Source organism: Garra rufa, chromosome 11 (assembly GCF_049309525.1).
Source record: "Garra rufa chromosome 11, GarRuf1.0, whole genome shotgun sequence".
Lineage (NCBI taxonomy): Eukaryota > Metazoa > Chordata > Actinopteri > Cypriniformes > Cyprinidae > Garra > Garra rufa.
Window position 1 is genome coordinate 24,106,681 of NC_133371.1, and position 25,972 is coordinate 24,132,652.

A 25,972-nucleotide genomic window follows, 5' to 3' on the forward strand; every position below is an offset into this window, starting at 1 on the left:
AATAACAACAAGGGCTCTGACAAAAACTTTCTTTAAATGCTTTTAAATTATTTTATCTGCAAATTGGTTTTGAAAATGACCGATACTGATAACCACAAAAATGCTTAATATTGGCACCAATGATCAGTCGACCCCTATTAAATTGTAATAATTCTTTACTGTGTTTGCTGTATTTATAATAGTTTTGATTCCAAACTTTTGAATATAATTTTTGTCATATTTTATTTGCACTCCTGCCTTAAACTGCTTTCTATTTGCTTGCAAAAATGTAGCCTACTTTGCTGACTTTTTTTTGCATTTAATTACCCTGCAAGAAAGTCCATATGTTATGCTAGTGACGCCCACCATTCCCACTGTTCTTCACAGTACTATGTGTTAGGCTATACTTCAACCATGATTAAGAGAACTAATGTAGTGTTGTGTTTTTTAATCTCGTTCCATCTGAACTTTAATGGCAGCGCTGCATTTGAAGTGGTCTGGCGTGTTTGCGTGTGCATGTGCTCCAGTCTCGCTTGGCTCGCTGAAGGCTGGGTGCTTTCTGTCTGAGCCGGGACTGTGTCACGTTGCCTTACGGCTCAGCACAATATAGAAACCGGGTCAAACAACTCGCTCTGCAGCTCTTCCTCTCCCTCTCCGTCCTTCCTCTTTCTCCTCCACCACCAGGGCAAAATGTCTGTGAATAATCTGCAGAGATTTATAATTAACCACAGATGAATTTAGCACACAAATCAGTAGGAAAAAGCTTGTTGGCTTAAAAGAGGCCATTTTTCTGCCTGTTGCATGAAGAAATAATATACATATTAAAGGAATTGTTCACCCAGAAATGAAAATTCTAATTTTGTACTCATTACTTTATCTTGCCTGGGACACAAAAGTGAGATTTTGAAGAGCGCTGTGCATATTTTTTTCCCATGCAAGCACCCTGGAATTAAAGAAGTAGATTGTCAATGAATACTAGTGTAAATTCTAGTCTGTTTCTCACATAAAGCTTAAGTTTTCACTTTTGAAGACTACGTATATGGCACTTTTTGAAGCTTAAACATTTCATCATTCATTGTAATTACATAGAAAAGAGTGGCTAAAACAATATTCAAAATGTTGTTTTTGTGCTGCACAGAAGAAATCAAATGGGTTTGGAACCTGAGTAAATGATGACGATTCCTTTAAACTGAACTATTGAACATTTCAATTGTGTTGAACTTTCCATATTTAGCTCGTGTTTGTGTCTATGGCTGACACTTTGTTGTGGCTGCTCGTGATATCACTATTGTGTGCATGAGTCAGTTGTCAGATCTGTAACAATCAATAGAGCAACCCTGTCAAACATTGAACACCGCGATTGAGCGTCAGATGACTGCAATGAACATTTATCACAGGCATTTATGAACATTGCTCTCAAAGTTTCAGTACATTTAAACAAGATATGTTATTTAAGATAGTATTTAACAATATTTTAAAGCAGTTTTTTCAAGTAAATTTGTTGCTTTTGTCATTCTTATGTTTTTTCATATTTCTTAATTAAAAAAAATGACTAAATAATAGTTCACCCAAAAATAAAAATTAGCTGCAATTTACTGATGTAGATGATGTAGGGGAGTTTGTTTCCTGAACAGATTTGGAGAAATTTAGCTTGCTCCACCAATGGATCCCTTTGCAGTGAATGGGTGCCGTCAGAATCAGAGTCCAAACAGCTGATAAAAACAATCAAGTATTCTACAAGTAAACTAATAATGTATTTCCCCTGCTGTCCTGGCATACAGTAGAAACAAGAAAAAATAATGAATGTTTTTTTTCTATTAAACTGTATAAAAATGACCCTGTTCAAAAGTTTACATACACTTGATTTCCTCCTAATACTGTGTTGTTACCTGAATGATCCACAGCTGTGGTTTTTTTACTGATAGTTGTTCCTTAGTTCCTTTTTTTGTCCTGAACAGTAAAACTGCCCGCTGTTCTTCAGAAATTTTTTTTAGGTCCCACACATTCTTTGGTTTTTCAGCATGTTTGTGTATTTGACCCCTTTCCAGCAATGACTGTATGATTTTGAGATCCATCTTTTGACATTGAGGACAACTGAGGGACTCATGTGCAACTATTACAGAAGGTTCAAACGCTCACTGACGCTTCAGAAGGAAAAACACTGCATTAAGAGTCGGGGGTGTAAACTTTTGAACGGAATGAGGATGTGTACATTTTTCTTCACAATATGGTTAATTAAAAGGCTGTATCCATATATTTTACTTTTGTTTTTATCATCTGTTTGAAATGTATTCTTGACACCCATTCACTGCAGAGGATCCATTGGTGAGGAAGTAATTTTAATGGAATAGTTCACCAATAAAATCTAAATTCTGTCATTAAGATATTTTTTATAAATCATAGACAGCAGTGCAACTACCATGTTCAAGACCCAGAAAGGTAGCAGGGACAGTGTTAAAATCACAAAATAATTCGGTCTGCGTCCATTTCTGTAGGTGCACAAAGCAGCTGGCATGGTGCTGGGCAACACGGTAAGGACAGGGCTGGGCAGACCAGTTGCCATCTGGGCTCACTGCTGCACGGCAGTCCATACATATGAGGCACTGTCCTCCAAGCCTCAAAGAAAGCCACAAGAAACTGGGTCCAGAGGTCACAAGAGGACAGGGAGATGACGTAACTGAACTTCACAGACAGGATGCCAACCTGAAGCACTATAATGCACCCTAGATTAACACAACAAAGCACTACCGTAAAAGCTCTTACCTTCTCGCATTTAGGCCGGAACTGCTGAAAACAGCAGAGTGGCGAGGACGGGGGTCTGCGTTAGCATGTCAGTGTTTCTGTGCCGTTAAAAGCTCAGATGCTGATGCTCTCTGTACAGCCCCACAGCCCGGGATTCTGCTTGCTCGCATTCATTGTTTGTTTTTGTGAGTGTCTGGCTTCAAACAATAAATGCCCCAAGAATCTGGAGCATGTGCGGACAGACGAGGGACTGAGAAAGCACGTTGTCGCCATTTTGTCTCTCCCAGACCAAAGTTGAATGTAACCAATTTCAAAAAAAGTACAAAAAGTATTCTCTTAGCTTCGTAAAATTACGGTTGAACCACTGATGTCACATGGACTATTTTATCAAGGTCCTTACTACCTTTCTGAGCCTTGAATGGGCTCTTGGATTTGATCAAAAATATCTTAATTTGTGTTTTGAAGATGGACAAAGGTCTTACGGGTTTGGAACGACATTAGGGTGAGTTGTTAATGACAGAATTTTTATTTTTTGGGCAAACTATCCATTTATTATACACTACGACTGCCTGCATTTGATCAAAACTGTTATAGTATTAGTCTTTAGTGGTTCTTCAGAAGTCATTCTTATATGCTGGTTTTGTGCTCAAAAATATCATCAGTAGTGTTGCTCAATCTGATAAATTTTTTCAGGATTCTTTAAAGGATTACTTCACTTCTAGAATAATAATTTATAATTTACTCAGTCCTATGCCATCCAAGATATTCATGTCTTTCTTTCTTCAGTCGAAAAGAAATGAAGATTTTAGAGAAAAACATTCCAGGATTTTTCTCCATATAGTGGACTTCAGTGGGAGCCAATGGGTTGAAGGTCCAAATTGCCTTTTCAATACCTTTAAAACCTCATTTCTTTTTGACTGAAGAAAGAAAGACATGAACATCTTGGTTGACATGGGGATAAGTAAGTTATCAGGAAATTTTTATTCTGGAAGTGAACTAATCCTTCAATGAATAAGGTTGAAAAGAACAGTATTTGTCTGAAATAGAAATCTTTTGAAGCATTATAATAGGGATGCTCATTTCGGTTAATTTTCCTGACCGACAACCGCTGCTCGTTATTCGAACATTAACCGTTAACTGATCAAATTTGAATAATAAATTAGTTTAAAAATAGAATGCACTAGTATCTGTGATGATACATAAAAAATACAAGCAAATGTTTTATTTCAACGTGCAAACAGTAGCATACAGAGCAACGGAGCAACAACAAAAACTGTATTCACATATACTCAAATTATCACGCATCAGCAGCGCTTCTGAGAACAGAGAAAATCAGTATAAAATATATAAAAAAGAATAAAATAAATAGGCCTACACTAAATATATATAAATTTAATAACTACATAATTAATCTGACAAAACTAAAACACACCGAATCCTTCTATGCGCTTTGAAGAACGGTACCAGTCTTGTTCTTCCCGTCGGACATAAAAATATATAGCGGACCAGCCTATACCTCAGTGTACCTAGTTTTTAACATGTCGACATGCTGTACAGATAGACTGGAACGCTGCCTGTTAACTGTTAGATCCGCGACAAAAACACCATCACAAAAATCCTTTCAATTTGCAGAAACTACAAGTCGACGTCACTTCCCTGGTTTGAAAAAAGCACGTAAAAGTCCTCCTACTACATCTGTGTGCATGTCAACTTGTAGGAGGACTTTTACGTGCTTTTTTCAAACCAGGGAAGTGACGTCGACGTGTCGCCATTTGTAGTTTTTGAGACTAGTAGGGATCGGCTAAAACGTGTTTTTAAAACACTCATGGTGGACTTACAAATGTTCCGATGCAGCGTTTTGTGAGTACATAACCTATTTACACTACTGTACAAGTTTGGTAAGATTACTTGCACGTTTAGTGGTGCAATTTACGAGATACATCACATGTACCATTCACTCCTGTAACAAGCAATTCGAAAAACTCTAATATCTCCATAAATGTTTGATTAAGGTAAAAAAAAAACTTCGGATGGGGTATTTACATGGGCTTCGGAGTGCATAGCAATGAAGTCAATTCTACTCCGAACCATCCCTTTAAGTGATTGTGGTCCTTCATTCGTGTAATTCTTTCAGCTGATTGAATGATGGAAGTAGTAAATGTGTGGAAAGACAGGTTTTTTCCTTGTCAGGTAAAGTTCAACATACACAGCAGCTAATACTCAAACTCAAATCTATCGCTTTATGCTTTCTCAGAACAAAAACTTCCTAAGGCTATTTTCAAAATGAAAAGCTGGAAATTTGCGGGATTTTTTTGTCAACTCAGTAGCGTTGGCTGGCTTGCTGGGGGAGCAGACAGTTGCTTCTGGTTTTCAGTACCTCTCTCCTCAGCTTTAATTGTTTGCAGGAGCTGCAGTTCATTACAGTGCTAACAGCAAACCAGCAAACTGCTAACAGCTTTGGCCAAGGCCACCCAGCGGGCTTACAGCTCCCCTTTTTCCTACTCTGTCCATCTGGCTTTAAAAAAGGAGTAGAGATTGAGGGGGAGTTAGATTACAACATACCTCAAAGGGATGCGGAGCCCCGTAAATGTACAGCGTTGATCTCAGCTGCTGACCGAGTAGGTCTGCTCAATGATAAACGCCTGAATGCTCACATTTGTCCCAGTGGATGTGCACTTAAATCTGAGGAACGACTGAAATATTGGTCCGTTGTGATTACGAGCGTAGAATTGGTTTAATATGGATCACTAACAAACTATTTACCATTTTGTCTGTGGTTTCCTGTACACAGACATGTCGAGACTTGTACGGGATTGTGGGTGGGGTGTAACATTTTGCTCGACATCACCTCAGACCACATCATTCACTTAGCAGACAAATGTCTCTATTTAAAATTGTGTGTTTTGGCTGGGAAAATTTGCACATGCTGGTATTTTGTTGTCAGGGCAAACGTGACGCATCCAGAAGCCGGCTTGAGGAATGTGGCGTACAGGAGAGTGGGGATACACTCAGGAATCGTGGGAGGGTTGGCAGTCATTGGATTACAACACAAACACACACAGGCCGGGAGGAGCCCTGAGCATGAATAATTCAGCCACTGTCGGTGATTATAGCGGGCCGCTGCTGTTTCTGCCGTTCAGCGGTGTTACTGATCGCCATGCAGCACCACGCCTGTGCGGTCACCCCGCATGAATACTGCAGGACGTTTTGCTTATTACACCATATGAATACCAGAACACTATACGCTTGTTATACATTATGAAGGGAAGAAAGGCTTGGAGGTCGTGTGTCGATTTTTCTTCCTGTGAGCGTGTTGACTTTAGTGAGGCTTTGGGGGAGTAAGGCTCACTGATAAAATAGCCAAAAGAGCAGTTATATTGGGTTGGTTTTGTGCCTGTCTGTGTTTAATATGTGAATGAAAAGAGGGGAAGATTAGGGGGTCATTGAAAATTGGGAGATTTAAACCAGATGTAGTATAAGTACTCTGGACTACTTTAGTGCTTTAATACTCTTGAAATAGACTTTAATGTTTATTATATATTCCTGATCCTGTTTAGCGTTAGCTTAAATATACAGACATAGGATAATATAAATATAAATATATAAAATGAAATGCTGCAATACTTCCTGCTGAATACTGCAGTGTCAATGATATTTTTCAAGTTTGGGGTCTGTAAGATTTTAGTAAATGTTTTCGAAAGAACCCTCATATTCTTACCATGGCTTCATTTATGTGATCAAAAATTCATTAAAAACTAAAATTCTGAAATATTGTTGCTGTTTAAAATAACTGTTTCCTATTTGAATATATTTGAGAATATGTGATGGCAAAGCTGAAGTCTTTTTTTTTTGCTCTAGTCTTTAGTGCAACATGATCATTTAATGTTGAAAACAGTGGTGCTTGTTTTTATTTTTGTGAACACTGTATTATGTAAGTTTTTCGAGAAATCTTTGATCAAGATAGTTCAAAAGACCTGTTTTTGACACTTTTAATCAATTGAATGCATCCTTGCTGAAAAAAAGTAAGAATTTCCTTTCAAAAAATCTAGCTGACCCCAAACAATTGAAGAGTAGACTATTTAAAACAGATTTTATTATTGCTTAATAATACAAACAGTAATGACACATTGATATCCTCACTGTGTCACATGACCTCATCACACCTCAACATTGGAAATGAAAATGATTGTCATTGTGTGAGATATAAACTCACAAATACTCAATGATTATTTTGCATTTTTAATCCAATTTTATGTAAAAATGGCAAACTATTGGCAGTCATATCAAACAATAAATTGTGACCCTGGACCACAAAACCAGTCATAAGGTTAAATTTTACAAAACTGAGATATATACATCATATGAAAGCTCAATAAATAAGCTTTCTATTGATGTATGGTTTGTTAGGATGGGACAATATTTGGTGCAAAAAATCAAAATACTGAGATAAATCACCTTTAAAGTTGTCCAAATTAAGTTCTTAGCAATGCATATTACTAATCAAAAATTACATTTTGATAGGTTTACAGTAGGAATTTTACAAAAAATCTTCATGGAACATGATCTTTACTTAATTTCCTAATGATATTTGACATAAAAGAAAAATCAATAATTTTGACCCATACAATGTATTTTTGGCTATTTCTACAAATATACCCCAGCGACTTAAGACTGGTTTTGTGGTCCAGGGTCACAATTAAGGATGATGTTGTAATTCACAGGGATTGTGATATAAACTCACAAATCTGACTTTTTTCACACAATTCAGAATTTTTTTTCTTAGTGAGATATAGATTCGCAATTGCGAGTTATAAAGTCAGAATTGCAACATAAACTCACAATGATTATTTTGTATTTTTAATCCAATTTTATGTAAAAATGGCAGTCATATCAAACATTAAGTTAAGGACGATGTTAAAAATCATGACTAATGTTACTCCTGGTTCATTTGTCACGCTGGAAATGTAATGTCAACTGCATTCCATATCTTGCAATTCTGACTTTTTCTCGCAATTGCAAATTTATATAGCTATTCAGACTTTTTTTTCTAAGAATTGTCATATACTCACAATCCTGTGAGTATATCATGGAATTTTTTTCCCTTGCAATTGAGTTTATATAGCAATTCTGACTTTTTTTCCACACAATTCTGAATTTTTTTTCTCAGAGTTGTGAGATATGAACTTGCAATTGCAAATTATAACGTCAGAATTGTGAGATACAAACTCACAGTTACTCACAATGATAATTTTGCATTTTTAATCCAATTTTATATAAAAATGGCATACTATTAGCAGTATGATCACACAGTGAATCAAAAACGCTGTTGAAAATCATGACTAATGTTACGTATGATTCATTTGTAATACTGGAAATGTCATGTCAGCCGCATTGCAATATGGGATTCTGTATTCCATGCAATGTGCCCTGTGTACTGCACATTTTGGCAAATATAGGTCATGTGGGTATTCCAGTTGAAACTTTGCATGCTGTGCACATATTCTTATATGCTGCAGTAATGGTGTGAAGAGTGGGGTGATATTCTTAACAGAGCTACATATTGTAGTCTCTGATTCTGTGCTTCAGATGGTGGCCTCTTCTTAGCTACAGGCAAACATCCTCATCAAACTGAATTTGGGAAAATGAAGAAAATGACATTTCTGAACTTGTACATTTTTGAGTTACAAACTTATGGAAGCCCATTTCCACTACTGAATAAAAAAATGTAATTGTGACTTTTTATCTCACAATCCTGACTTTTTTCTCAGAATTGCATGATATAAACTCAAAATTGCAAGAAATAAAGTCAGAATTGCTAGATAAAAACTCACAATTCTGACTTTTTTCATGCAATTCTGACTCTTTTCCTCAGAATTGTCTGATATAAACTCGTAATTGCGAGTTATAAAGTCAGAATTGTGGGATATAAACTTAAGCAATTGTGAGGAACAGAGGGAAAGAAAGGATGTGAGGTGTGGCCAAGACCCATACTCAGAATTTGTGCTCTGCATTTAACCCTTCATTCTGACTTTTTCTTGCAATCCTGATTTTTTTTCTTCAAATTTTGAGATATAACCATGCAATTGTGAGTTATAAAATTAAAATTGTGCAACATAAACTCACAATTGTGAGAAATAAAGTCAGAGTTACTAGATAAAAACTCAAAATAAAGATAAAAACTGATAAAAACAGTTTTTCTCATAAATACAAGCATCTTGAAATTAAATTTTTTCATGCAATCCTGGCTTTTTTCGCAGAATTCCGTGCTATAAACTCGCAATTGCAAGTTATAAATTCAGAATTGCGAAATATAAAATCATAATTTTATATCTCACAATTCTCACTTTATTTCTCAGAATTAAGGCTTTATTTCTCAGAATTGAGTTTATTATTTTCAGAATTGCGAGTTTATATCATGCGGTTCTAAGGAACAAATGTCAGATTTGTGAGTTTAAATCTTAAATTCTAACTTTTTCCTCAGAATTAAGACTTTTTCTTAGATCTTTTTTCTTAGAATTGCGTGCTATAAACTTGCAATTGCAAGTTATAAAGTCAGAATTGCGAAATGTAAACTCATAATTCTGATTTTTTTTCCTTAGAACTGCATGATATAAAGAAATAAAAGTCAGAATTGTGAGTTTTATATCTTACAATTCTCACTTTATTTCTCAGAATTGGGTTTATTTTTTTTCAGAATTGCAACTTTCTAAAAAAAGAAAATAAACTCAGAATTGCAATTGCAAGTTATAAAGTCAGAATTGCGGAATATAAACTTATAATTCTCACTTTTTTTTCTTAGAATTGCATGATATAAAGAAAAACAGTCAGAATTGTGAGTTTTATATCTCAGAAATCTCGATTTATTTCTCAGAATTGATTTTTTTTTTCTGAATTGCATGTTTATATCATGCAGTTCTAAGAAAAAATGTCAGATTTGCGAGTTTATATCTTGCAATTTTAACTTTTTTTTTCTCAGAATTAAGACTTTGTTTCACAGAATTTAGTCTATTTTTCAGAGTTTTTGAGTTTATATCTCGCAATTCTAACTTTATAACTGACAACTGAGAGTTTATATCACACAATTCTGACTTCACTTCTCATTACTAAGAGTTTATATCTCAATTCTGAGAAATAAACTAAATTCTGAGAATTTCTTTTCTTTTTTTATTCAGTGGCAGAAACAGGCTTCCAAACAACGTTGCTCTCTTTCCACAGAAATATTCTCAGACACATTCATATTTTCATCTGCCTTATTTATTCTCTCTCTTCCAACTCAAGGTGGCTGCGTCTGAGAACACAAGCTGATCCTAAAAACCACAAAACTGACCACGAGGGACTGAAAAATGGACATGCAATGATCTTCAAAGGTACATATTTGATTCATTTGTGCAAGAGAACAACATCTTATTTCTCTCACTTAGTTCTGGTTTTCTTCGTCATGTTTGTCGTTGTCCAGCTGTATAAATAATGCATTTAACATCTTCAGAGTTTAAAGAATAAATGTTGGACCCTTACAGCAGATGCTCAAAAGGTTATCTTTATTTCTTATTTATTGAGGCATGACTGACCTTTGTCTGTTGCTGTTTTTTTCCAGTCATGGCCTTCAAATTTTCCCAAATACATTTATTTAATAAGACTCTTAGCAAACTGATGTAATTGCTTTCTTCTGAGCTTTTCAGTGGACGTTGGAGAAAAACAATGCTAGATCTGAATGTATGCTAGGAAACCATCACAAACAAGACGCCGAGTCCCTTGGGCCCTAAACAGGGAACAGAGTGAAATTCCCTCCTCTTTCTCTCTCTTTGGTTCTCTCTCTCCAGCTTCTCATTTCATTGTTAGTGGGTGTAACTCGGAGAAAGGCGTCGTTTCATTAGGACTAGAGTGGCAGCATTATCTCTATCACTGGGCTCCATCATCCTCAGCTCTGGCTTCTGCTTTATCTGGTTCTCATGACAGCTCTGAAAAGCCCTTTCCCACAAAGAGCCACTCAGATCTTTACAGCAGAGGGAAAAGCGATCTGGGGCATCTTTGGAGACTGATCTGCTGGTGAAAGCACAAGAGCTCTGCAGACTCATTCAGAAATCTGCACGCATACAGTAATACATGCAAAGCCAGGCATTTTCAGACATGCAGATGCGTTTGCATTCTCTCGCATTTTCTAAATTCACGCGTGCAACGAAGTGCTTTGTTTGAAAAACGGAGAGGAGCAGACAGAAGAGAAACTGTGTCAGAGACTCTTTTGTTCGACTACAGTAACCCTCCTCCCCCTTTCTGATGCCTCATGACCCATGCTATTGTGTGTTTGGGCATGTTGGTTATGCTGGTTGGGGTTAGAGAAGGTTCAGTTCTGTTAAATGAGTTTGGACCACTTGCTGAGCTTTGTCTGACCCAGAAAATTAGCATATACACTTAATGTCTTTGCGTTTTATATGTAATGCGTTTGTGTGAAGTAGCGCCAACACATTTTTATGCAACACATTTTGCAAGAGAAGTTAACTTAAGTAGTATTTGGAACATGTGTGCATGTACTTTTTGAAACCTCTGTAGACTCGTGAGATGGCAAGATGGGAGACAAGAGAACTCTTGTGCTCATTTAAATGAGTTATTGTTTAATTTACTTTATTGCGTTGCGTTCCTTCCGATCATAGCAGCCTAATTCATGAGTTATTAGATGAAGTTATTAATCTCCGTTTATCTGAAAGCATGGCCTCTCAGGGTTACAGCTGTGTGTGTTTAAAAGAGCGGGAATCATATGATGTGGATTTGAGCTCCAGAAACAAACTTGGTTTTCAGTTTTGCATTAGCGGGCATAAATAGTCTATATTTTGGTCTCATTTAGGCCAGCTATGTTACTTTTGAATAATAATAATAATAATAATAATAATAATAGAGATAATAATAATAATAATAATAATAATATGTGCAATATTAATAATATAATGTAATTGTAAGATAAAATAATGTAATGTAATAATATCATTTTTAATAATAATAATTGGAATAATAGGAATAAACAATTATTCTGCCAGTTGCTTACCTAAAAATGGCTGTTTATTAATGTTATTATTTTTTTTTTTAGTTTTTTAGTAATATTGAAATGTTATTATTATTTAATATTGTTTTTAATAATATTATAATATTGTTTAATAATTGTTATTTTTATTAACAATTTCATTGTTTTTAGTAATAATAATTAAATTGTTTTTATTATTATCATTTAACATTTGTTAAAAATAATAATAATGTGCAATAACAATATAATATAATATTTAATAATAAAAGAGTTTTAATAATAGGAATAAACAATTATTCTGCCTGTGGTTTACATAAATATTGTTTGGAAATGGCTGTTTATTAGTGTTGTTAACCATACTTATTTAGTATAATAGTTTTTATTATTTTTAGTCTTCTTAATTGAGGTTGTTGTTGTTATTGTTATTATTATTATGCAATAATAATATAATAGTAGGATTTTTATAATAGGAATTTATAGCAATTTATAGCAATTATTCTGCCTGTGGTTTACATAAATATTGTTTGTAAATGGCTGTTTATTAGTTTTATTAACAATAATTATTCAATATAATTTTATTATTATTATTATTATTATTATTATTATTATTATTATTACTATTACTTAATATTGTTTATTATCATTATTATTATTATTATTATTATTATTATATAGGAATAAACTGTTTTCCTTTCCTGTGGTTTACATAAATATTGTTTGTAAGTGGCTGTTTATTAGTATTATTGACAATAATTATTTATAATTATTATTATTTATAATAATTATTATTTATAATAATTATTATTTAGTAGTTTTTTTTTTAAATTTAATTTAGTAGTTATTTTTAGTAATATGAATTGAATTGTTGTTGTTGTTAATAATAATAATAATAATAATAATAATAATAATAATAATAATGTAAATAAATAATAAAAATAATAAACAGTTTTTATGCCAAATAATGTTTAATTAGATAATTGTTGGATGTTTATAAATATTGTTCATAAACACCATAAATATTGGCTGTTTCTTAGTGTTGTTAACATTTAATAATTATTACTATGAGAATTTCTTTATTATTATTAATAATAATAATTATAATAATAATAATAATAATAAACCGTTTTTCTGCCAAATAATGTTTAATTAGATAACTGTTGGATGTTTATGAATATTGTTCATAAACACAATACATGTGGCTGTTTTTTTAGTGTTGTTAACATTAATAATTATTTATTACTATGAAAATTGCTATATTATTATTATTATTATTATTATTATTATTATTATTATTATTATTATTATTATTAATAATAATAATAATAATAATAAACCGTTTTTCTGCCAAATAATGTTTAATTAGATAACTGTTGGATGTTTATGAATATTGTTCATAAACACCATAAATATTAGCTGTTTTTGAGTTTTGCTAACATTTAATAATTATTACTATGAGAATTTCTTTAATAATAATAATAATAATAATAATAAACCGATTTTCTGCCAAATAATGTTTAATTAGATAACTGTACATTTTGTCTGTTTTTTTAGTGTTGTTAACATTAATAATTATTACTATGAAAATTGCTTTATTATTATTATTAATAATAATAATACAGTTTTTTTGCCAAATAATGTTTTATTAACATGACTAATTATTTTATTTTTTTATTTTATATATATATTTTTTTAATAACACCACCAACAAAAATACATCAATTATAAATAAAACATTCCTCTGCCAAGTAATAGTTGACATAGTTGAGACAAAAATGTTTATTAATTAATATTTTTTAAGAATTATTCACTACAATAATTGTTGATTTTTGCTTAACACTTCTAATTTCAGTTGTGTAGTTGTTGCTGCAGTTGTTATTTTTGTAGCAGTCTGGGATGAAGTTTTAATTAAGACTTTTTAATCTACGATTGACCCAATGTTAATCCAAAGCGAGTGTCTATGCTGGGGGAGTTTTTCTCCAAGCAAAAACCAGAAGAGAAGCTTTAGCATTCCCCAGTGAAACTTCACTCTAGCCTGGCCTGCAAAGCCTCATCTGTCCCTCACCGGATGTTGTTTGTCCTCATCACTAGGTCCATCAGTTCTTGTTAAGCTGTCTGCAGTGTGCTACAGTTACCGGTTATGTCTTCGGCCCCTCATGGCACACATTCATTATGTGATGACACACTCAATCACAGGCCAGTGTGAGCTGTCCCCCCAAATAGGCCTCCATGGACTCTGTGCTGTGTCTCCTTTAGCTAAATGTTAGTCACAGCATTTCCCTTCAGGGATCAGCTAAGTATCTATGTATCCGTCAGTCTATCATAACATTAATTAGGCTGCGTTAAACTAGACGCATGCTTGGACATGGTTGTGATGCTTGCATGCTAATTTAATTCAGCATCTCACAAGTCCCTCAGTGTAAACTCTGATTCAGTCATACTTTGTACTAATGTTTCAATGAAAATTACACTTTACCTGAATCTGTTTAGATAAATTAATAAGGGCTTTGAACTGTTTGTGCAAGAGGTGGACAATATTCAAAAACTGTTTTCTTTAGGAATTACTGCATAGTGCCTAGTGTTGACAGCTCAATAATTGGAAACAAGTGAACATATCCAGTACTTCCTGTGACCTGTGTTTTACACAGTAGTTATGTGTGCCAACTAGAGTGCAGTCTGTCGTGTGTGTGTGTGTGTGTGTGTGTGTGTGTGTGTGTGTGTGTGTAAAGTATATGTTCACTCTCTTGGGAGTGGGATGTAGCTCTAGCAGCTGTGGGGATGTAATTCAGTCCTGTATGCTGTCATCATTATCAGGACCCCTGCGGTTGTTGGCATAGTCTCAGAAGTTTTACCAGCAGACAGAATGAGATAGGGGACTTAGTTTTGTATACATAAACATAATATACATATACATGGTATACATATACATAACATTTTAAAGAATGTAAAATATTACAGATATCGGGAATAGAAGGAACAAGGAAAGAATGTGTAAGGAAATGAGTGGGGGACATGTGGAATTAAAGAGTAGATAAGTGTTGTTCTCTGGCTGAAGGGTTGGAGGCAGACAGCTGGAGGAAATGGCCTGAATCCCTGCATTCCTGCTCTGGGTCAAACATGAGTCTGAGAGACCCTGCCAGATCCCCAGTTCCTGGAGGATCGCTTTAAACAAAAGGGCTGTGTTTCTAAAAGCATGTAATGCGTTTCTTTTTAAAATGCTGTTGGGGATGATGCACATCATACTTGGATCATTCAAAGAATGTCATTATGTGCAATTCAAACCCCTTGATAATCTCATTTTATATCGTTATAGTGTAGTGGCCTCACTTAAGTGGCATTTAAAAATGGATTGATAGGCGTGCTGTGGACACTACTGTTCAAATGTTTGGGGACAAAAGTTAATATATTTATTCAGCAGGATGAATTGAATTGTTCCATAGTGACAACATAATGTTACAAAAAAGTTATATATCTAGGCCTGTATGTTTTCTGCAATGTGGAAAACATGGATGGAATCACAGAATCCAGTCATAACAATAAAGTTGACTGTATAACGTGGAATTTCACTGAATTTTCACGGCATGGGATGAAGGGGCTGTCACTAACGATTATTTTGGTAATTGAGTAATCAGTCGATTAATTGAGTATTTGGGTAAGTATAGGGCCCTATAATTTCTGTGACGCGGAAAGTGTGGATGGAATCACAGACTCCAATCATAAAAATTAAATTTACTGTACAACATGGAATATCACAGAATTTCTCACAGAATTTAGCAAATTTGAGATGAATAAATCAAAAGTAGGTCAGTGCTCGCTTAAATCGAAACGCGGTGTAGACTAGTGTTTTTGAACATTTAAGCAGCAAAAATAGTATTTAAATATGAATCCTGCATGTTTTGTGTGTCTTTATTTGAAATGAATGGCGTTGATGTGTGGTTGCACTACTCACTACAACACTAGGGCTGTCACTAACGATTATTTTGGTAATCGAGTAATCAGTCGAATAATCGAGTAATTGGGAAATTATAGGGCCCTATAATTTCTACAATGCGGAAAGTGTGGATAGAATTAGGGTTGGGCGATGTCGACCAATTTGGCATCGTACGATGGCCAATGTGAAACATCGCGATGGACGATGGTATCGTCGGCGACGGACGGGGTGAGGGATGGTTGTTGTTAAATAATTAATTCATAACGAATTAATTAATTGTAGCCTGTGTTTCCACCAGTGCTTAATTTGAGCCGGGTTTTAAAGATCCGGCATTAACAAGTGCATTAGATCGTGACAGTGCGTGCATGCATACGAGACGGAGCAAGCGCGGGTTTATGTAGATGTATTTGGAGGATGTGTGTTGGTCCTTAACATATTTACCATCAGTCAGCTTTTTTAAGTTCAAAATAGCTCTCATTGACTGCTTACTGCTTAACCCACTCTCTCCAAACGCATTTAATGAGCAGCGGAATGTTTAGAGAGAAAGTGTAAAATCAGAAATAATACCAAATCAAGCGAAATATTATTATGTATTGACATTATAAACTCTATAAACATAGCTATAAGTTAGTTACCCTGACTCCAAAACGAATCATTTAAACGTAACGGAATTCAGAACAGAACAGGAATGAAACAAAATATATTAAGGTAAGAAACCAAAACAAAGAGAAACTAAAAATAGCAGGCGTTGGGCTCACTTACCTCTAATTCGGCACAAATCCAAGTGTTTCCATATTCCCAGTGTATTTGAATGATAAACTGTTATTTATAATGTATACTAGGCTTTGTATTGTACGTTCGTATTTCGATGAAAAAAAAAAAATATTCTCTTGTTTTTTGTTCCAAGCTCTGTTCGTTATGGTAAAACCATGAAAAAGGCATATTTGGTGTAGTTTATTTAATCTAATTTAATTAAAATTATTTAGATTTGTTTTCTGCTGTTTTTGTATGCCTCATTTATTAACGTAAACGAACTAGTTTGTGTAATTCGTTTGGAGTTCCCTGTAATTTGCATTGTGATCACTACAAACGTCCTTGTTAATATTTCCTCATAATAATAATAATACAATAAGTAAAGATGCGGAAATTGAAAGCATGCATTTCATTTGGCTATATAGTGTGATTAAGTGTGTGTTTTTCGCGAGCGGGTTGCTGCTGCGGCGGGGCGGGGCGGAGGATCGCGATGCCGGCTCAGCATCGTGATGTCTATCGGCCATCGGCCATGGACGATGGCATCGTCTATCGACCCAACCCTAGATGGAATCACAGAATCTAGTCGTAAAAATTTAATTTACTGTACAACGTGGAATATCACAGAAAGTAGGTCAGCGCTCGCTTAAATCGAAACACAATATAGACTAGTGTTTGTTAACATTAAGCAGCAAAAATAGTATTTAAATATGAATCCTGCATGTTTCACGTGTCTTTATTTGAAATGAATGGTGTTCAAAACATGATATGGACTATTGTCTGTGAACATTAATCAGCAAAAATAAATAGTACTTAAATCTGAATCCTGTATGTTTTGCGTGTCTCTGTTTGAATAAATGGTGCGGATGTGCGGTTTCACCATTCAAAACAACACTAGGTCTGTCACTAACAATTATTTTTGTAATTGAGTAATCGGTCGATTATCCTGGAGATTACTTCAGTAATTGGGTGATTATAGGGTCCTGTAATTTCCCAGATGCGGAAAGCGCGAACAAAATCACAGAATCCAGTCATAAAAATGGAACTTACTGTATAACGCGGCATGTCACGGAATTTGGCAAATTTGGGACAAATAAATCAAAAGTAGGTCAGTACTCACTTAAATCAAAAGGTGATATGTGACCCTGGACCACAAAACCAGTCTTCAGTCGCTGGGGTATATTTGTAGCAATAGCCAAAAATACATTGTTTGGGTCAAAATTTTTGATTTTTCTTTTATGCCAAAAATCATTAGGAAATTAAGTAAAGACCATGTCTATGAAGATTTTTTTGTAAAATTCCTACTGTAAATATATCAAAATGCAATTTTTGATTAGTAATATACATTGTTAAGAACCTAATTTGGACAACTTTAAAGGTGATTTTCTCAGTATTTTGATTTTTTTGAATCCTCAGATTCCTAATTTTCAAATAGATGTATCTCGGCCAAATATTGTCCTATCCTAACAAACCATATATCAATAGAAAGCTTATTTATTGGGCTTTCAAATGATGTATACATCTCAGTTATGACTGGTTTTGTGGTCCAGGGTCACATATGGACTAGTGTATGTGAACATGCAGCAAAAATAGTATTTAAATATGAATCCTGCATGTTTATGGACTAATGACTCTGTGACTATTAAGCTGGAGAAATACTATTTAAATATATGTCCTGCATGTTCTACATGTCTCTGTTTGAATAAATGGTGCACACGTGCGGTTTCGTTTACTACACACATGCTGAAGTGCGTGTGATGCATGCAGTGTTTTCAGTCTGAAATCTCAGTATATGAGTACATGAACACACAAACATTATCTTTAGAACTGCTCTTAGTGAGAATTTTACTGTTTTTTTTCCCCCCAGAGAAAAAGTATCGTCATACCAGAATTCATTCAGTAGAAAAAATTTTAATACTAGGGCTGTAATCGGTCATTTATTTTGGCGATTAATCGAGTAATCTGTAGGGCCCTATAATTTCCGTAAAACGTGGATTCTAGTCATAAAAACGGTTTAATGTGTAACGTGAAATGTCACGGAATTTGACATTGAGCAGAAAAATGTAAATACACAACAGTATTTCTAAATGTAATCTTTGGTGAGCTTAATAAATTGCTGTTAAATTGTGTAAGTTTCATGATTTCAATTAATTAGACATGCTTTTGACAAACAAACAACAAAAAAACAGAATCCAGAAAAGTAAAAGTAGAAAAAAATTCTTAGGACCCTGTATATCAAATAAGACAAACTTTCTATTAATAAAAGCATCCAGAAGAATCATGTTACCACAATTGTTTGCTAAATTGATTAAAAATAATAATAATTTCTTGAGCAAAAAATCAGAACTGAAAAAAGAAGTAATGGCTACTGAAAATTCAGTTTTACAGGAATAAATTGCGTTTTGAAATGTGTTAAAATAGACAAGTTTTTAGTAGTATTTCGCAATATTGCTGTTAACAGTATTTTGTCTCACATAATTGCAACCTTGGTGAGCATAAGAGACTAAAACTTTTAAAATGTTTTGAAAAATAAACAGATTTTTAATAAAAGATGCCTATGAGATATTTAGACACATTTGTGATCTACATTGGTAGATCATAGTTAATAGTTAACGCTGTTTAGATACATGTGTGAACTTGAAATACATTGATCCACTAAATATGGAGCCTATGGCAACAATGCTGTAGATATTTATTTGCATTGGCTGTTGGAAAATCCATAGCGGTCACACACTAATGTCTACTTGATTTACTAATAACAAAGGTCACCATGATGGCACCACTGGGTCACTGTTTGTCTCCTTAGTTCTTAACCTACCAAGAATGAAATATTTTATTCTTTATATTCTCATGGAAAGGCCATTTTAATGGCAACCTAAGCCGCAGCTTAGACTGTGACCCATGTTAAGCAGAAGTCTGGAGGAAAAAAAGGAAACTGCCAAGGATTATTATTAGTATCTCTTCACTTAGACTGGTTTGACATCTCCTCCTGTTGCATAATTTCTAGAATTTCTTGGAACTGAAGGAGAGTAATTAGTCATCAGGCGTAATAGATGGAAACTGCCTCTTTGGCAGCTCTCCTACTGATTGTCATTGAGAGATCTTTTTAAAGCAGTTGATGTGTGTGTAATGGCTAGTCTGTGCTCGAAGAGTTTGGCTTTATGCAATCTCGGGTTTCTCGAGGGCTTTTTGACTGCGTTTTTTAAGAAGTACCATCAACACGTGAATCAAAAAGCTGTTTAGCCCAACATGAGATATGTACCGCTTTGACGTTGATATCAGACGGCGAGAATGAATGTGCATGTCAACATCAGATGAGGCCTCACATGACTGGCGTGATGGAGACATAATAATGTGTGTTTCTGTGTGTACATGCGGTATGATTCTAGAAGCGGTGTGGGCTTTATCATGGATCTGCGAACTTAGACTTGGACTTGGAGAAGAGCGGAGGCTGGCTTGGGGTGTAAGAGATGAGATAATGCAAGAGATTGATTGTCAGGAAACCATGAATAGCTCTTTGTTCTCTCTGTAAGTTTAAAGTGAGGTTTTCGTATGTGCTTATTCTCAAGTCCTATATGAAATGAGATCTTGAATTGGCGGTGTGTAAAGGCTGTTTTTATGTGTATGTTGCTGCAGTTGCTGCAATGCTGAGACTGTGCCTGAGGCTGAAGACCTTCCATATCAAAGCAGAGGTCAAACTCTGAGCCCATGATGCTTTACTGTGCTCCTCTTCTCTGTTAACAGTCACTTTTTTTATACATTTTGTCTGGTGATGCACCGAATTTCGGTAACTGAAAATATATGAATTTTTTGGTCAAACATTCCAGTTTCGGTTGGAGTAGTTTAAAGGGCCAAAACCACTGGCTAAAACAATGTTTAATTGCTTTTCTAATGACGCATTTTGACCATGTTCACATCTATTTTGACCACACAATGTTGAAAAGCTCTAATCTGTAAACAATCGCGTGCTTTGCATGGTGGGTAAACAGGCTACTGAGTGAGAGTATTGTATCGTGAGATCAGTCGAAATCGCGGAATCCAGTCAAAAAAATGCAATTTAGTGTATAACGTGGAATGTCACGGAATTTACCAAATTTGGGATGAAAAAATCAAAAGTAGGTCAGTACACTTAACTCTCAAAACTCGATTTCAACTAGTGTCTGTGAATATTAAGCTGCAAACTATTAAGCTTTGTATCTCTGTGTGAATGAATGACACAAACACGCATTTTTGTTTAGTGCGTGCCGCTCACCGTGTTTTCAGCCTCTGCCGCCTCAATATATGAGTACACAAACACAAACATAATCTCTAGAACTGCTCTGAGAGACACTTTATAAGCATTTTACTGTTTCTTTTCAGAAAACTTTCATAATAAAGGTCTTCACATCAACCCGTCAAAATAAAAGTTGGGTTTAACTTGAAGAAATTGTGACAGAAATATATTACTTAAAGGAGTGGTTCACTTTCACAACAAACATTTACAGATAATGTACTCACCTCCTTGTCATCCAAGATGTTCATGTCTTTCTTTCTTCAGTCGTAAGGAAATTTTTGAGGAAAACATTTCAGGATCTCTCTCCATATAATGGATTTCTATGGTGCCCCTGAGTTTGAACTTCTAAAATGCAGCTTCAAAGGGCTTTAAATGATCCCAGCCAAGGAAGAAAGGTCTTATCTAGCGAAACGATCGGTTATTTTCTAAAAACATTTACAACTTATATACTTTTTAATCTCAAATGCTCATCTTGCCGAACTAGATAAGACGAGCATTTGAGGTTAAAAAGTATATAAATTGTAACTTTTTTTTTTTTAGAAAATAACCCATCGTTTTACTAGATAAGACCCTTCTTTCATTTTCTTTCCCTTTTAGAGCCCTTTGAAGCTGCATTTTGGAAGTTCAAACGCGGGGGGCACCATAGAAGTCCATTATAGTCCATCCTGAAATGTTTTAGTCAAAAAACATAATTTTCCTTTATGACTGAAGAAAGAAAGACATGAACAACTTGGATGACAAGGGGTGAGTACATTATTTGTCAATTTTTGTTCTGAAAGTGAACTACTCCTTTAATGTAATGATACTATTACTACTACTACTAATAAAATTATTATTAAACCATTATTTCTTAAGGAATATTTACCAGAAAAATGTACATATACAGCACAGTATTTATGAATAAATAAAATAATAAATACAATCAATAAATTACAAATGCTTTTGATTATTAACATTTAATGAAACCATTAAAATTGAATCCAGAAAATACAGAATATGATAAAAATTAAAAAACTGAATCTGAGAAAAAAAAAATAAAACATTTCATAGGGCCTTAAAATGTAATGATTTAATTTAATTAGACATGCTTTTTGTTTACTATTAACTTTAAAATGTTTAAAGCATTTAAAGCATTAAAACAGTCTAGAAAAATTATATTGGGAATTAATCGGAATCTAGAATAATTAAAATGGAGGGAAAAAAGTAATTTGGGGAAAAATAAAATGGATTTCATATGGCCCTTATCACAATTTTAGTCCCTCTGCTCAGGTTTCTTCTCCCCACCTCTCATTATAATGCAGAGGAAGCAAAATGCATGGCTCCTATCAACTTCCCTTGTGGCGCTTCCTTTGAATGTCAACCTGTATGTTTACACACAAGCGCTGCCATTTCTGTCAGTGTTTTAAAGGTTGCAATGGAGGGAAGTGAAATCCCCTCAGCCATCTGCAGTCTCCCCACAGAGCACTTCAAATTTTCATTTAGCAGCCGATCTCCTTGGCTCTACTGTAATCTCACTGCTATTTGTCTAAATTGACGGAAATATCTCTCTATCCGTATCGCGCGTCCCTCGGCCTCGGTCTCCGTGCCAGCGAAGGTTGTCAGCGAGCCCTCTGTTCTGTCACAGTTGCGTCTCAATGTCAGGATGTTGTGTTTCCACTGTCACCCTTCCAACCGCTGCAATTCTCAGCTGTCAGGACAGTTACAAGATGCTGATTTTGAAGTAAAAGTGGGAAACTGTCCTCGAGAGCCTCCCAGAGAGATTTTAATGTATTTGGGGCAGCAACCCAGAAGGAATCTGACAGTACAACAAACTGAGAGGAGAACAGTTGAGCCGAGGAGACATTACATCATGCCGACTATGCTCTGTTTCAGCGGATCTGCTGTATGTGTATTTAGAGCCTCACTCATTTACAGAAACCTTCGGAAGTCAGAGAGACTGAAATAGTCACACTAATAGCAACTTTTTACAATATTCATGCGGCTCAGATTGAATAATCCGTTTAATGTTCGGCTCTTTATTGCAAATGTGACGGCACGTCACAACGCAGCTCCCTTTCTTGGGAAGTTTCTTGCAGCGTCAGCGCCTGCAGTGTCTTCCAAGCTGCTGTCCCATTAATGATATCTGTAAAACAGGATTTTATAATCTGCTATTTTTGCATATTTATTTATAGGTTTTTCATTTACTCATATCTTGATTTTTCCAAAAGTGGTTGACTGATATGCATTTTTCAGTGGACAATGCCACATGATGCCAAATATCTGACATTTTGACATGTATATTGACCATTTATAGATACTATAGATATTTAGATTCTGTGTGGATTTAGACCGTTTACATCTAAAGACTTTTTTTTTTCTTTTTTTCGCTTTACATTTTAGTGCCACTGTGTTGTGTTCTGTCACAGTTCAACTCCAGAATGAGTCTTGTTTGAAGGGAATCAGATCAGTACTTAAAAGGATAGTTTACCCAAAAATTTAAATTCTGTCATTAATTACTCACCCTCATGTCGTTCCAAACCTGTAAGACTTTCGATAATCTTCAGAGCACAAATTAAGATATTTTTGAAGAAATCCAAGAGCTTTCCAACCCTGCATAGACAGCAATGCAACTGACACGTTCAAGGCCCGGAAAGGTAGTAAGAACATCATTAAAATAGTCCATGTGACATTAGTGGTTCAACCATAATTTTCTAAAGCTACGAGAATATTTTTTATGCGCATTGTGAACAAAAATAATGATTTTATTCAACAGTTTCTCCTCTTCCTTGTCAGTATTCCCCATGCGTTCAGGAAAGTACCATGACGCAGGAATGAGCGTTTTAAAAAACCCATTCATAATTTGAATAAAAGTTGTATTTTTCATGCTAGGTACCAGTGTTGGGAAAAGTTTTAAAAGTAATGTATTACAATATTGCGTTACTCCCTAAAAATGTAACTAATTAGGTTACTTAGTTACTTTTTATGGAAAGTAATGCCTTACATTACTTTTGCATTACCTTTTAAATCTGGGAAGGGCTTGCTTGTTTGTTTTTAATATACAAATTTCTGTTTTTGGCAAATGTAAAGCCCTTTCACACCTGTACAGTAGAACACAGAAGAAGAAAGTTCGACACTCTTCAGCAATAAAGAAAAGAACAACAAATGTTAGTTTATTTTGAGTCATTTTTGCTTAAGGATCATCGAAGGTCAGCCGCAAAGATACTGGTTAATAAAATGGGATTAAATACATAGAGGATATTTGTATTGTTTAACATTTAATTATTGCCAGTTTGCATCATATTCTGAATTGCATTTCACTGTTTTCATTAATTTTGAGGAATACTGAATTGAAGTGAACTGATACTGTAATGCATGTTCACATTTATTCTAGACCTAAAGAAACCTCTTACTCAAGATTTCTCTCAACATGGGGACAGGAGAGCTTTCAATCAATAAATTGGAGAAAAAAAGTTTGAAAAAGTAACTTGGATGTTTTCTTGTAAATTAAAAAGTAATGCGTTACTTTACTGGTTACTTAAAAAAACGTAATCTGATTACGTAACTTGCGTTACTTGTAATGCGTACACATTGAACCCGACCCCTGAACCCAGTCTAATTATACAGGACTTCCTTAAAGGGGACATCAGATGCCCATTTTCCACAAGTTGGTATGATTCTTTAGGGTTTTCATGAAATGTCTGCAACAATATTTTGTTTTTCACCCTCAAAAGTATGTAAAACAACATCCTTTTTACCTTGTCAGCAAACACTCTGTTCACAGCGACACATTTCACTGCATGTCTCTTTAAATGAAAATGAGCTACGGCTCATTCCGCCCCTCCCTTTTTTTGCATTTTGTGTGTGTATTTGGTGGTGCGTTACCATCAAAAAAAAAAAAAAAATCCACTGCGTCTTCAGTGGCTGTGATTTCGAGAGAAAACGAAGACTTATGTTCACTTTTCCATCAAAATACAAAACACCTGCATTGCTTACGAGACATTGTTGTCACTACAGCTGCTCAAACATGGAGAAAATGGCTGAGGACAGGAATATGCTAATACGTGACAGTCTGCCAGCGGTTGTGGGCGGAGCTTGTGCAGTATGATGTCTTAATGCTCAGAAAATCAAAATGGCTTGATAGTTGAGACCGTTTAGTTTTTTTGGGGATTAAAAAAAAAGAGTAAATGGATTTGTCATTGTAGGGTGGTTGTGTTCACACACTGCTAAGATACATTTATATCCAAACACCATGTAAAACTAAATTTTGCATCTGATGTCCCCTTTAAGTCCAGTTCATTCAGAGAAGCCACCAACTAATTCTTTTTGAAAACATGTAGTTTTGCGCATCCTTACATGCCATAAACAAGCATGCGTTTTTCTCCTTCAGGGCCTGTTCGCTGAACGCTGTCTGTGTTCGTAACCTCAAAATACCCTTTCTCTGCCCGCCGCCTTGGTGTGCTGTATTTTGAGTCTTGGCAGGCCTAATTGGATGAAGTGGAGCATGCTGTAATGTGTTGTCATGGTGAAGCAGCGCTGGGCTGTAATGTGATTTGCTGTAGTGGCAATCAGGGCTGTAAATTCTCACCGATGGAATCGGGAGTGTGTCAGACACCCAGTGTGAACTAAACGTAGGTGTGTATCGCCCAAAGCCTGCGATCCAGAGCAGGCACACAACATTGCCAGCTGATATCCACTGGCACAGACCTCCACCCAAACAGTTGGGAGAGGAACTAGAGCTGAATTGATCAGTATTGATGGGCGGGAGTCTGTCAGGCCATAATGTTTGCCGCCGCAGGGAATGTTTGTGTGGCGGTGCACGTCTCTTCCTGTCCCTTCAGTATGAAAGTGTGTGCGTGTATTTCTGTTGTTCCCTCCAAAACAGCATGTGTCTGTGCAGGCGACGTCTGTGTGCGATAGATAAACCCAAAATTCATGAGCTATGAATCAGGCTTAGGCTGCCTTTGATGTCCCATACTACGACCAAAGCCTTCTGTATTTGTGTGTGTGTGAGAAGAGCGAGCCATATTAGCGGTACGAAGGCAAGAGCAGCAGCTGTCAGCTCGTACCCATCAGCTTTGCTTTGACTCTATTGTCTGAGGAGACTGTGGGTAGATGCCTGCCGGCTGGCAGTGCCACACACACACGCCACATCTACTGTTCTTTCACACATGGATGTTGTATTGCACCTCGTGCACTGTAATTCATAATATCAAGCTTATTATTTTGACATGTGCCATGTCATTTTCTCTCACTGCTTGTGGTTCTGATGCTCAAAAATGCTTGCTGACACACATACGTAACACATAAT

The 25,972-nt window shown here is 35.2% G+C and overlaps 1 protein-coding gene across 1 annotated transcript in view; it reads left to right on the forward strand.

Annotated features, from left to right (window-relative positions):
* Positions 1 to 25,972, forward strand: part of sipa1l3 (signal-induced proliferation-associated 1 like 3) — a 130,676-nt gene that overhangs the window by 28,120 nt on the left and 76,584 nt on the right. The window lies entirely within an intron of this gene.